At 38.7% G+C, this 14672-nt stretch overlaps 1 protein-coding gene across 1 annotated transcript in view; it reads left to right on the top strand.

Annotated features, from left to right (window-relative positions):
* Positions 1–14672, top strand: part of LOC115066120 (uncharacterized) — a 184096-nt gene that overhangs the window by 22913 nt on the left and 146511 nt on the right. The window contains exon 2 of the transcript XR_007422252.1: positions 3928–4557. The gene's annotated coding sequence lies outside the window, so the exon portion shown is untranslated. The remainder of the gene's footprint in view (positions 1–3927; positions 4558–14672) is intronic.

The raw sequence follows: 14672 nt of genomic DNA, 5'->3' as shown, positions 1-14672 counted from the left end.
TGAAGTATTTCAAAGTAATCGTGTGCGCCAATTGACCCGTTGGCCGGCAAGATGGGTCGGCCGGGAATAAATAACTATCTTCGGTGGATAGTAAATGCATAAATGATACAATGTAAATACTGCTATGAGCGCAGAGCGGTTTTCATGAATATAACGGTTATTTATACGAACAAGTATGGGTGTATTGCCTCAGACTGCCCTTCGTAGTGAGCGGATGAAGGGTGTGTAGCATGCGCTGCGCTTTGGGAATTATTGCCGATGTTTCTTTTACTTTTTTTTTACAAATATGAACGGTATTTTTTACTACTGACACTCCTTGGTTTTCGTTTCTTCCTTTTTCTCCTTCTGGGCTATCCACGTCTGCCTGGCGCTCAGCCGGCTGTGGCTTACGCCCGTATCACTAGATGACATGTGGCATAATTAATTTGCAACAATTCGTAATTGATTAACCATTGAAGGCGGTGTATATAAATATGATGATGATATGGAAAGCAAAGGCAAATATGTTGACATACGACAGTAAAAGGAAGGAAAATAATTTTTAACCTATACTCATATTCATTTAAATATGTCTGCTTGGGTTTAAAATGTCAGCAATTGTTTTTTTTTTTAAGAGTAAAAATAACGGTATATACGAACACATTTCAGTTACAATGGTATTTTATTGTTTATATTGGCTGAAGTGTATCAATATATTGAATTGCATTTAAATATTTATTGTAGTAGGGAAGACGATTGTTATAAAGGCTGATTCACTTCGAGGTTCCCAACTTTTTTTTTAAAGAAAAAACACGCAAACTTTAACTTTAAAGTGTAATGTTTATTATCATTCGAAAGAACATTCCTTGATGTTTATTTTTTGAAGATTATATATTTCAAATGTTGGCCGCGACTCCATCTCAGACGGTCCATCCGCTGAGTTAAATTTTCGATAACTCGTTCGAGCATTTCGACTGGCAACTGGTGAATGACACGCGTGATGTTTCGTTCCAAGGCCTGCATCAAAGCGGGACTTTCCGCATAGGCTTTCGAAATTACATATCCCCACAAAAAAAGTCTAACAGTGTGATATCACACGATCTTGATGGCTAATTGACCGGCCAAAACGTGATATTATCTGCTCACCGAAGTGTTCTCTCAATAATCCATTCCATATAGCGATGTGTGGGAAGTGTCGCCTTCTTGTTGAAACCAAATGTCGTCAAGATTACGAGTTTCAATTTCAGACATCAAATAGTCGGTTATCATGGCGTGATAACGGTCGCCATTGACGGTTACGTTCTCTCCAGCAGCATTATTTAAGAAATGTGGAACGATGATTCCACCGGTCCACAAATCACAGCAAACCGTCGTTTTTGTGGATAAAATGGCAGATCTTGAATTTTTTCAGCCTGCTTTTCATCCTAAATGCGGTATATTTGCTACTTTAAATACCCATTGAGCTAGAAATGAGCCTCATCGCTGAGAAAAAATTTGACTCGAAAACGTCGGAACTTCTCGGAATTTTTCAAGAGTGCATCGAGCAAAGCTATGCCACTTGGGAAGGTCGAGTGGCTTCAGGTTTTGCACGAGCTGTATTTTGTACGCTTTCAGTTTAAGATCTCGGCGTAAAATGCGCCAAGTCGTTCCATCGCTTTATTGTTTTTCAAAATAATCTTCATTAAGATCTAAACACTGTGACATGCGTTTGAACCAATTGTCGCATCACTTTTGTGACTCTGATTGTGGTATCTCCAAAACATGCATTCTGAACGCATCAACCACCTCTTCAGGTGTCGAAAAACCTCTCAATTTATTTACGTACGGAAATAAAAAGAAGTTTTTCGGTGCTCAAAAATGCAGTTATTTTAGGTTATGCGTAAGACCTCGGTGAGGAGTGATCCAATTTCGGTGGATTGTTTACCAGCTTTTTTGAAAGACAACTGGCAAACAAATAATTTTCTACCACCCGGAATTTATAGCACGGGTTCTAGTAGTATGTTTGCAGCATGTTCAGAGTTTTTCCAAAGATACAAGCAATCACTCGCTTGAATATGCTTCTCTCGCTTCACTCTGGAAATACCTATACAATCGACTGCTGCTTACTTTTGGTCTCATTATAAATCATATAAATCTACGTTTCCTCACCTGTCACGTAGTCTTAGATTTCTATATTTATACTATGTACATATATCTCTAAGGAGAATACCTTAACTTTCACAAGCAGTCATGAAACTAATATTAGTCGATAGTTTTATAAATTTTTTCTCGCTCATTTTTCGGTATAGATCATTACGCAGACATTTTGGGATACTTTTTAGGTATATATATATTTTTAAAGAGTTTTTGGAATTTAAATGTAGGAACCAATATTTAATCTGACGTTAGATTTGTTGTCCTTATGTCTAAGAGTCGTTACTGTGACTATGAAATTTCGGAGATTAGTATCTTAAATGAGTAGATATATCATTTCTTCTCGTTTTTTTAAATCAATATAATACATGAGAACTACATGTATTATCATATCACAGTGTACGTTGGAATAAGGTACGTCCATGTATATCACGAGGTTTGACAATTAAGTAATGAGACTGATTTTATTGCCGCGCTTGTGGTAAACCTGTGACCTTGAAATTCCCTTTCTCTTTTTCCGGCATCCCTCCCCTCTCCATTGATATATGTACCATCGCTCTAGCTTGCTTAGTTCGCCTGCTGCGTCAAGTTGAGTAGACGTGTGTTTGTAGTGCTCGTCATGAAAATGGAAAAACGAAATCAAGAGCAACGCGTCGCGATAAAATTTTGCGCCAGATTGGGCGAAACAGCTTCGGAAACGTACGCTAAAATTGTAAGAGTGTATGGTGATAGTGCTCTTAGTCGTGCCCAGGTTTCGCCAAAGCTCACAATGGTTGTCTCCGCGCGCCCCCGCCCGAAAAAAGCTCGCATGAGCAAGTCGAAGGTGAAAACGATGATTATTGCCTTTTTTAATAGCCGTGGAATCGTCCACAAAGAATTCGTTCCACCGGGGAAAACTGTGAATCAAGTCTACTATTGCCAAGTACTCGAAAGATTGCGAAAACGAGTCAACAGGGTGCGCCCAGACATCGCTCGTAACTGGATCCTTCATCACGACAACGCGCCGTGCCACACCGCCCTCAGCGTGTCCCAGTATTTGGCCTCTAAAGGGATCGCCGTGTTGCAACAGCCGCCTTATTCGCCCGACATGTCACCCTGTGACTTTTTTTTGTTTCCTAAAACAAAATCGGTGGTCAAAGGAACCCATTTTGAGTAAATTACGGACATCCAGGCCGCCGTAACGAGAGTACTCGCGGACATCTCAGCCGAAGCGTTCCAGAAATGTTACGAAGCATAGAAAATGCGCTGGAATCGCTGTATAGCTGCCCAAGGGGACTACTTTGAAGGGGATGGCAGAGTTGTAGAATAATTTTCAAATATACGGTTTTTATGGAATCAGTCTCATTACTTAATTGTCATACCTCGTATGTTTGTTGTTTCATTTTTAGGGTTACTCCAACGTATTTCGATGAATGTTTTCGAATTTGTATTTGTTACGTACCAATCTCCATGGAAAGTTGGGTATGGAATTTTTAGTAAGTTTCCAAATTCTTCCGTATAGACGTGGAGTCTTAACTCTTGAATTTTCTGAGTCGATAATATGTTTGTCTGGACAATATGTGGTTCACACAGAACGGCGCCACAAGCCACACAGCGAATGTCATAATCGATTTATTGAAAATCAAGTTTAGTGAACCTGTTATCTCACGAAAAGGCCCAGTAAATTGGCTGCCTCGGTCGTACGATTTGATTACAGAATATTTCTTTATTTTTTATAGTACTATTTCATATTTATGTATTTAATTATGTATACTGTGTGCAAAGAAAATAACTAGGAGTAATAATAAAAATAAAAATATATTTTTTTCATTTCAGATAACCTCACTTTTCCTTAACCTTTGTGATATTCATGAAAAAGAGTATTGTGCGCAGTAAATTGTGAAAATGACGCGATTTGTGTATAAAATCTTTTCGCAAATTTAAAAAAATATCCCGTTAGTGCTTATTTTTTTTTGAAATAGTGCAATTGAATAAATAATTGAAAGTTAAAAAGAATAAAATTAAAATACAAAATTAGTCTTAGTGTTTCCTACCGCCGCGGCCGCAGTGCCTTTCTCCATTTAATTATTGTCTTTTCTCTTATAACCGCGCGCGTTAAACCACTATTCTGGCCAATCTGTGGCAGCGTCTACGTTCGCCACGGCCCAATCGGGCTGGTGGCGGCTATTTTCTCACCGGCACCTCACACTGGAATGCCGTGGAAACGACGGGCGGCGTACACTCGGCCACCGAAGAGTATGTCATCAAGGGCGGACGTGGCCGCAGTTCGTTGGAGGCGATTGCACGCGCAGCTGTGGCGCCACTAACAACAAACGCCAGTGCGGCAGCGGCAGCCAGTACATCTTCAACAGCAACAACAACCACCACAACCAAAATGATTGCACCACGCTATCGTTTTCGCGATTTATTGCTCGGCGATTTCTCATTCAACGATGATGGTGAAAGGTGAGTTGGCATGCTTTTGATTAATAATTTGAAGGAAATTAGTTTTTTGAATATCTATTAAAATATGTTTGAAAATTCAGTTATAATATGAAAGCTTAAACGAAATTTTAGCGCATAAATTTAATCGAAAACTCAAAATAATTAATATACTAATGTGTATGTTCGTACTTCTACATTCCGCTACCGTTAGATAATTTATCTTAATGGACATTTTTAATTTTCGCAATTTGAGCAACTTAATTATCAACTTGGTAATTTGTCATTTTCAAGTCATCTGTGCCGTAATCCATTTAAAATTGCCACGATGTAAGCATTTCTACTTGAATACCGTTGGATTGTATGTTTGTATATGTATAGGTATGTATGTAAATGTGCGCACAATTACTTGGAGCTCTTAATCAATTGACAGTGATCGATATTTTAGGAAGGATATTAAATATGAGCGTTGTCTTGTCATCAACCCCCGCAGAAATGTTAAATTATTACATGAACACATACATACATACATACAAATATTGATTTGCTTAGCTTGTCATAATGGCAGCTGTAATGCTCGATCATACATTGCCATCACAAATGACAAGCATAAGTAGTAATTGACCGACTTTTTCACTATGAGGGCGGTGACAGTTTGAGGCCTTTGCTGCCACTGTAGGAAAGCCTTTCGCATTCCTATTGGCTCAAATGGGTTATAACAGTGTGATTTCTTTAGAAAAAATGCAATTAATTTAACATTAAATTTTCGCTTCCTTCACTTTTTACAAAAAAATATGAGGTTCTCCAAAACGTTATCAACTTAACCTAGACATTTGAAAAAGAAACTACATTTCCACTTTTCTAGCATTGTTTATGTGTCACATACGTTCGGTTACCCGAATATGTCCGTCTTTTTGGCCAAATTTGAGGGGAGTGACGATTTTCCTCTATCAGTCAAAGAAGTCGGCGGCTGAAGCACATTGGGAACTCCAAAAAGTTTGTGGTGGTGCTGTGGTTGGTTTTAAAGAGCCTCACTAGGAGAGCCAAACCCGGTAAAACTTACCTGGAAACGCTTAAATGGAAAGTTCTATCCCATCCGCTATATTCCCCAGATATTGCACCTTTCGATTATTATTTGTTTCGTTCAATGTCACATAGCCTGGCTCAGAAGCAGTTCGAATGACTAGATATTATCGAAAAATGGCTACATTCTTGGATAGCATCACAAGATGTACACTTTTAACGTAATGGTAACCGAGTTTTGTCATAAAGATACGAACATGTTGCAACTATGGGAAATACTTCGAAAGGCGAGAACTTAGTTGCGCACTTACGGTTCAGTTAAGTCATAAGTTTCTTACCTATGCTCTAGTCACTTCCAGAAGTGTTACCGAGATTACCTTTTCAAACAAGGTACTTACGATTTCAAGTCAAATAATGTTTTGTAAACTTTTAATTTTATTCAATTGATAACAAGGGAGTAATGTCAAGGCGTAGAGTTATCAAAGATATGTTAATGATAAACTCACCTTCCCACCTCTCATATAAGCTCCGATCCATTTCTTTGTTGTTGTAACGATTATCTAGATCGTCCTTGGGGAAAGCAACATGTTAGCTGTTCAATCTACTGCTGGAGAAAATAATTTTAGCTGCAGTGCTAAGTCGAGAAGGCACAATCTTTTATAAGAGTGTACAACTGCTGACGTACGTCGATGACAGCGATATCATTGGCCATAACAACCGTGCGGTTGGTTCTGCTCTCTTCAGTTTTAACAAAGAAGCGAAGCACATAAGTCTGGTAATGAACGAGGGAAAGACGAAATATCTCCTGTCATCAAACAAACTGTCATCGCATTCCCGACTTTGCTCACACGCCACTGTTGACAGTCATAACTTGGAAGACTTAGATAATTTCGTCTAGTCAGCCTCGAAATCTAACGCAGAATAACTCTACTCTAGGTGCTACTTCGGACTGAATGGGCTATTGCGAAGTAAACAAAGACGAAGACGAACAAAGGCGAGATTCATCATCTCCGTCCTGCTATATGGTGCAGAGGCATGGAAGATGACAACATGTGATGAGTTGACGTTACGATTTTTCAAGAGAAAGGTTTTGTGAAAGACTTATGGTACGACGACTTATATTCGACGTCATTGACATAGTTCAACTAAGAGACAGCAGTGGTGATGGCTAGGAATCCGATTGGATCAAAATTATAAATTCACACTCAAATAATAATGTTGTACAGAAAGATTTTGTAACAAACAGTTGAGTCGCGTTCAATGAGTGATAGTGTGCCATGATTTTGCCGATTTTTTCTAGTTATAAAAAACAACCATTCACTCTTTCACTACAAATGTCGTGCTGGTTTTAAAGTGAAAGAAATTAAAAACAATAATTAAGTTTAAGTGAGGTAATTGATTCGAAATTATGCTATATTTACCTAATTTTTTTTCACCATAGCAATTATGGTATACATACGAGTATGTGTTGGTGTGATAGACCTTTTCACAGCATCAAACCTATTTGAAAGTCAATTAAGTTTTCATAATTGCGACTATTAGTGAGATAATAAACAATTTATAAAATTACCACAATTAACTTAAAATTTAAAGTATTAAAAAACATAATTTAAATAAACTATATATTAAACTGGAATTATTTTTGCACCAAAACTATAACTACGGAAATTTAAGAAACTAGTTTTACGCTATGCATTGCAACGGGATTACACGACGCTATTTATATTCGTTGCTGTTGTTTTTCGGAATTTCAATAATGTGGGTGAGTTAAATAAGAGTAAAATTATCATAAACATAATAATAGAAATCCTGAACAAATTTATTTGAGATTTATTTAAAAATCATTAAGAATAAAATTAATAAAAATATTTTCCAACTGAAAACTTTATAAAACAACAAGTAAGGTAGTGCTAAGTTCGGGTGTAACCAAACATTTTATACTCTCGCAACTTTCAAAGATTAAAGCAGAGACATGTTTTTTTCTAATTTCAACAGTATATCTGACGGGTGGACCGATATTCTCAGTAAGAAGCTCGCAATAGGAATTGGGGTCTCGGAACTTGAATAGTTTAGTTGGTCATAACTTTTGTGTTATATGGGAAGTAGACATGGTTTTGATCAGATTTCGCCTATTTTCAAACTGAGTAGGAACTGAGGTATCCACTTTATAGGGCTTCTTTCAATGACGTTTTGTGGGCGTGGTAATGGACCGAATTCACTTTTTTGGCTAGGAACATGTGTACCAAGTTTCATTCAGATATCTTTTAATTTGGATTCAAGTTACAGTGTGCATGGAAGACGGACGGGTGGACGGACAGACAGTTACTTGGATTTCAACTCGTCCGTCGTCTTGATCATTTATATAATTAGTTTTAGGTGATACAAATAATTGTTAGAAACCATAAATTTTCACGTTTTGTTGTGAAAGGTTGAACAAAATGCCTTTTTACAGCAAGAGTATGTGCCACTTGTAGGCCACTAAAAAGCACCAAACCCAGGACCGTTCACGCATTACTCCATCTGTTTAGTGCAAAAATCCATCTCACCATGTTACCAGTTGGACTACTTTTTTATGTTTTCGATTAGCCGGGTCATCCATTTACCGTGACGTCCCTGCTCACAACGAGCTTGCCATTGTATCAAAGTTTCGTTCTTTATTTTCTCTTTTGTGATGTTGACATTTCTTCCTTGTTTCTTCAACATCCACATTTTCTTTCGTTCAATTGCTAGTCGATAGGTATGATTCTGCTTATTACATATTGTATAACAGCTTCGCTTGATACTCGTACTATACGGTATGTGATATTAACCTTAGAGCAGCTATGCGTTACACTATTTCTGGGACTTTGCGTCGGTTATTTTTGCTTTCTATTACTAAGTTAGAAAGTTAATTCAAACGCCTTTTCCTCGATGTGTTGAATTCGTGCGCAGTGGTTTAGTCTGAAGTCTAATCTTACAACCAGATAGTTGACAACTTTTTGCGCTTTTAAAGTTCTCTGTTGTAGTCTTCACGACTATTAAAATCGGAATATGCTTTTTTGTATACTTTTTGCAGCTAGTTCGGGTTTTCAGAGGCAGGTTTAAGATCAAGTGTTTCAAGCTACATTTATGATTCGACTTAATTTTCTGTCCACATCTTCAGTGTCGCTCAAAGTGTTTATCGCGCCGATGTCGTCTGCGTGGCCAACTAGCTAACTATCGTCGGATTTCTTTCCATGGCCACCAATTTTCGACGGGTTTCAAGCATAAATTGCCCGATACTGCTGCAGTTTCAACTTTGATATTCGTACGAAGTTCATCAATCGTCACTGGCTTGTTTGCATAGACCACAGACTTGACGCAGCCTCACAGGAAATAGTTTAAAAGCCTGGGCTATTTCGTGAGATAACACGTTCACCAAACTTGGTTTCCAATAAATCGATTATGACATTTGCTATGTGGCTCCGTTCTGTTAAGACCACATATTGTCTAAGTCCATGTTATCCAATACGGGCCAAAAATATTCGGTTGCCATTGAGCGGTAGCGATTCACAGTAACAGTAACATGCCGGTCTTGATCATCACGGAAGCACTACGGCCCAATGACGCCGCCGGCCTATAAACCGCACCAAACCGTAGTTTTTTCGGGTCACAATGGTGACTCATGGAGTACTTGTGGATTGTTGCCTGACCAATAACGAATATTGTGCTTATAGACAGAAATGAGCCTCATCGCTTAAGATGATTTTTCGATGAAAATCGGAATCATTTTCAAGTTGCTGCTCAGCACAATTCACGAACATACGACGATTCTGGTGGTCAAGCGGCTTCAGTTCTTACGTCAATTTGATCATGTAAGGATGTAGGCCAAGGTCTTATCGCCACAATGACGTTACAGAGATGACCAACGCTTGAGGACCACGTGTGAGAGACTGATGTGGGTCTTCCTCAATTGATGCGCTAGAGGCTATGGGCAGTTCTTTGTCTCACTGGCACGGAACATTTTGAACTGTGCCTGCGGATTTAAAATTTTTCCATTGGACACTCAATTGTTAATCTGATAGGATAGCGCTCTTAAAATTGAAGCCACTGACTCCGAATTTCGGCAGTAAATTTTAATAATTTCGACTCTTTGTTGGATCGTAAATCTTTCCAAGATAAAATGACAAATCTTACCGAAGAGAAATCTAAAAAGAGCAGGAGAAAATATGACGCCGTTTGCTGTCCCTATCGGTCTACTTTTGTAGCGTCCTTTTTGAAAACCCCGTTAAAAAAACTAACTAAAAATATTAAATTTGAGTAATAACTATCATACTTTTTTCACAGCATTCAAGCACATCAGCTGTTACGGTAAACGTCTCCTCTAATAAACCGTTTGATATTAAAATCTACCAACCCGGGTATCTAAGAAACTTTTCCCGTGACTCAGCGAAGCCAGATATTTATTCCGTTGAGTTGGTAAAGCCGTTGCCATATTTTTTCGTTGATCTTTCACTAAACGGCAGGCGTGGCAACTCCTTCTCCTACAATATTACTAATATGGACGGATGTGCTGTATTGAAGTCGGTTCCATCCCATAAATGGATTTTTCAAATATATCGACATATCGTGGTCGATGCCAAACAATTTAAGTGCCCACTTCAGGCGAAGGTGTATTTTCTGCGCGAAGTTATTTCCACTTACGACGCAATACCCTACTATGGTGCGGGCAGTTTTAAGTTGGAAGTGAATATTAAGCTGAACAGGGAGAGCAAACCGATCTATGGATTTGTATGGCAGTATACCCTGCGGAAGTAGATAAAACCATATTATTTTTACGAATACAAATTATTCAAAATTTGGAAAATAAATATATGAATAAAGTTATAAATTAATATAATTACAATTTCTTTTATGGGGCCAGAATCAGCGTCTACCAATAGCGATGGCGTGTTTTGAGTTTGTACCTAAAATTTTGTCATTACCATTTCATTTGCCACTTTGGTATAACGCTTGGAAATTGTTAAAGTTTATTAACAAATATACGTTCTCCCGTGGCTTTTGTAAGCGTTTTCTGAGCGCGCTATTCAACGCATTATTGTAAAATTTGAACATGATTATAATCTCCACACCAGCATGCCATCTTTCCATCAAAGAAAAACCCTTGTTCTTCTACATTATTAGTACTTCAGATAACCAAATTTCAGTCAGGGGCGAAGTCGATCAGCCTCAACCCATTTGGAGATGTTTCGTCGTGGAGACTGAACTTATCGATTGTTGTGCCAAAGGTAGCTTCTTTGCCTACCCTGGTGTTAAAGTCGCTAAGTACGATTTTGATAAAATAACTCACTAGCTCCAAGCGCTCATAGTAGATATCTTTGATCATACGTCCCTCTCTTTCTCTCTTCCGTCGTGACGTGGGCGAAAATCAGCGATAAGTTGAAGGACTTCACTCTGATGTAGATTGTGGTTAGACGTTCACCCATCGGCGTGAATGCCAGGATTCGCTGACAGAGTCTCTCTTCCACCACGAATCACACACCATATTGGGTAGCTTTTACTCTTATCAACCAGCTGGGCAGGGGCACCTTCCCCAGTTCCTCCCGGGCTGGAACCAGGCTGGAAGTTCTCAGAAGGATCCGGTATTCTGTAAATATGTTTTGCAGATTTTTTCTCCAAAAATTCAGAAGTATTATTCCCGGGCTTTGGTTTTCTCTCTACGGCTCTGGTGGTTGTATTCGAAGATAGTTTTGAGCGGTGCATTGGATAACGAAGAATGCCGGTTTTTCTTTTGCGTTACGTTTCGAGCATAACTCTCCTTATCTCGCCACTAACAGTCTGATTGTTATTTTCTAATTGGTCAATCTTAGCAGGTCTAACAGCACTGATCATCCTTTTGATCCACATATTGTTTTGATTGGTCCACACAAAGCATCGTAACAAAGCCAAATCACATGACCTATACTGGCTAGTAATAGGTCCAATTTCTCTTTGCAATTCGATATGCAAAAGTTTGTTCCAATAAGGCGCATCTATTTGGGTTTCTCGTCTCAAATATTACTTGGCTATTCCCAAAGTATTTATGAAACTCAGTTAGTATCTCCAGTAAATCTCACAATCTTGTCCTGAAAGGAGGAATCTAGAAGAATCTTGGCCCTATGCATGCTTCACATTTTAACATGAATCGGATGGCACTTGCGAGGAGTCCTTTTACTGTTTAAGCTCGAAGCTTTCACTTTGGGGTAATGGACCTGGGGTTTCAAACAGATTTCTGATTTTTCGTATTAACAGTGATTCAGTGTTCCCATACTCAATAAGGGAAGTGTGTTCAGAGCCATCTCTATGTACCAGAATGAGTCGATGTTATTGCCTGTGTCACCTCCGAGTTGACTTCTGAACATAAATCAGGTTGCGGTAGTAATTACGCTTCATACGAGGTAGTTAGCTTCGGTTCAATGCAATAAACTACTTAATAATTGTTTAAATACGTATTCCTGCGCAGCTATAATTATTAATTTAAGTATAATTTCGAAATTTCATATTGATTGCTGAAATAAAAATCACTCAAAAGCAGAGTGAGCAAGAATTAGATCGTTTTACATACGACTATCCCATGGAACAATAAATGGATTTTAGTCGCGGTAGTTTCCAGTTACTTTGTCTTGTTTCCTGCTGTTTTTGTGCTGTCCAAACGGGAGTAAGTAATACATATTTTTTATTTTACACTCAAATCAAGCATCTAATTCTTGCAGAAACCAACATTTTTAAGTTCCATTCGCATCAAACTGGAATCGCTAGAGATTACGAACTATAGTCTGAAGTATATCAGCAATGTGAGCCCAATACCAAATAAAAATGTATGGCAAATCGAAGTGATCAAAAGCGTACCCACACTCTATGCTCGGGTTCGTGCTTATGATCCGCGAAACAATCGTGTAACCGTTAAAATAGATCAAGTGAATGTCTGTGTTCTAATGGCGGGCACCACTCAAAGTACTTTCATTCAAAATTTGTATCGGAAGGCATACCTTAACTCATCGTCATTATCATGTCCGTTGCGGAAGGGCAAATATCTGCTAAAATCCAAAGACCCAGATTTCATCACGTTGCCACAATTCCATCCGATTGGCTCATATCAAATAATGATACAATACAATTTGTCAGCGAGGGATAAAAGAGAATTGCTTAAGCTAATTTGGAATTACGGTGTGGAGAATATCAAATAACTCATAGAAGACGTACTTATTAATGACTCTCTAAAAAAGAATGAACTACAATAAAGAATAGTTGCCTTCATCGATGCTTATTAAATTTTACTTCTGTGGAGGTATATTTAGGGTACCCATAGCTTTAGGTTTTGAACTATCAGACTACTGACTGTGTTCTTTCTCCACCTCCTCCTCCTGTAGCATCAGTGAAGTTACCATGATCTCCTCTATGCCGAGACCCTCTTTCAACCATCTTCAACGTGTTTTTATTGCCATCCGCCGATTCTGTCGTTGTAGCAGCCGCAAAGCATGCTCCGGGTGCACCACGCGAGGTATGGTTACCTTTGCTTTGGGCACCGATGGAATACTGCTGCGGTCCATCACATCCAGTTTCGTTTCTTCCCACTTTTTCCAGCAATATGCTCCCCAATGCTATTAGCAGACGACGTATTCGAAGAATTATTTCAATTACGAGTGGCGAGGTGTGCCCTTCTTCACCTCCTTTCTAGCCCAAACCAGCCGTTTCAGCTTCGAGACGGTTGCATATTCCGACCGCCGCCTTGTACCTCGCTTTTGTGTTCAACCCTATCTTGCCTGGCTTATTTTGGGGCTCTGACTTGTTGATAGAGTTGGAACCCTCGGTCTCTTGCTCAGGAGAACGAAGAAGTTTTTCTTCCTTTTCTGCGTTTATGCTTACGGTGCTTTCTTGGATCGAGCTTTTATGGACTGCGGCACACGTATGCTGTAAAACTGGTTTGGCAGTAGTACTACAGCCACCGGAACCTGCTCCCGTTGCAGTTGAGGTGTGGCCACTGGTGACACAGTTCATAGGATTGCTATTCAAGGCGGTGGTAGCAGCATCGTCTCCCATCGACGTTTGGACTGATATACCAGTCGGTTTCGTTCCTTTATTGACCTCCATGTTGAGTTTCTTAGCGTTTTATACTTACCGTTAGATACCGCATTTGTGCCGTTGTATTAGAGAGAGATTTTGAGATTATCGGAATATCCAATTGTTCATTTTCGGCAATCCATTTTGGACCCACAGACTGCTTGCTGTACTCGACTTAGTTTCGTGATATAATAGGGTTCGTTTAATGCTGAAAAACTTTATTCCAAAGCACTCAAAACCTTGATTTAATGTAATTATAATGCCAGAAATCAATATCATGTATAGTATGAACATATAACCGTTATGTCTGCTATTAAAATAGCTGCAAATAATAACTGTTCATGTTATTGTTGTTTTATTGGAATTCGATTAGCGACCATTTTTTCAATATATGGCTATTTTTTCATATGTTGCTCATGTTTCGCAGTCGAGACACGCACCTGTCATAATACAATAACAACAATTAAGGCGATCAAAAATAAAAATCACATGAAGCAATTCGTTGGAAAATTTTGTTATAGGCAATTATTTTTGTTGTTGTCGTCGTCGCGTGCGTTGCGTCAATTTTCGATGGTTTTGATTGGTGAGCTTCGATATATGTATGTACATATACTGTGGGTTTAATGTCATGGAGCCTGGCATGTGTCAGTCACGATTGCGGCAATTGCTTTATTTACAGATCCAACGATTAGTTTCGTATCGAGAGTATGGTATGAGAATAGAGGAATTGAAGCTTATGCGTAATGTCACACTTGGGTATTATTTTTTGTGTTCATATTTCATTGTTTTGATGGATGACATTGTAACGCGCTACGTAAGTGATTTGAAAGCGAAAAAAGGCAGGTTCATAAGTTTGCAGATATAAAAGTTGATATTGTGACATTTGCCCCATGGAGATGAATAAAGTTTTTGAATTGCAATGTGACGGTCAATTGAGAGGTTTCCTGCCTAGTAAAATACATTTTTGGCAAAATTCGTTGTTCTTTTGAATACAGTTCGGAGTTTGTTTTATGATAGAAGATATTTCGTCTTGCTTTCATTCACTGCCAGAATTATTC

This window comes from Bactrocera dorsalis, chromosome 3 (genome assembly GCF_023373825.1).
Source record: "Bactrocera dorsalis isolate Fly_Bdor chromosome 3, ASM2337382v1, whole genome shotgun sequence".
Lineage (NCBI taxonomy): Eukaryota > Metazoa > Arthropoda > Insecta > Diptera > Tephritidae > Bactrocera > Bactrocera dorsalis.
This window is presented reverse-complemented; position numbering and strand designations above follow the sequence as displayed.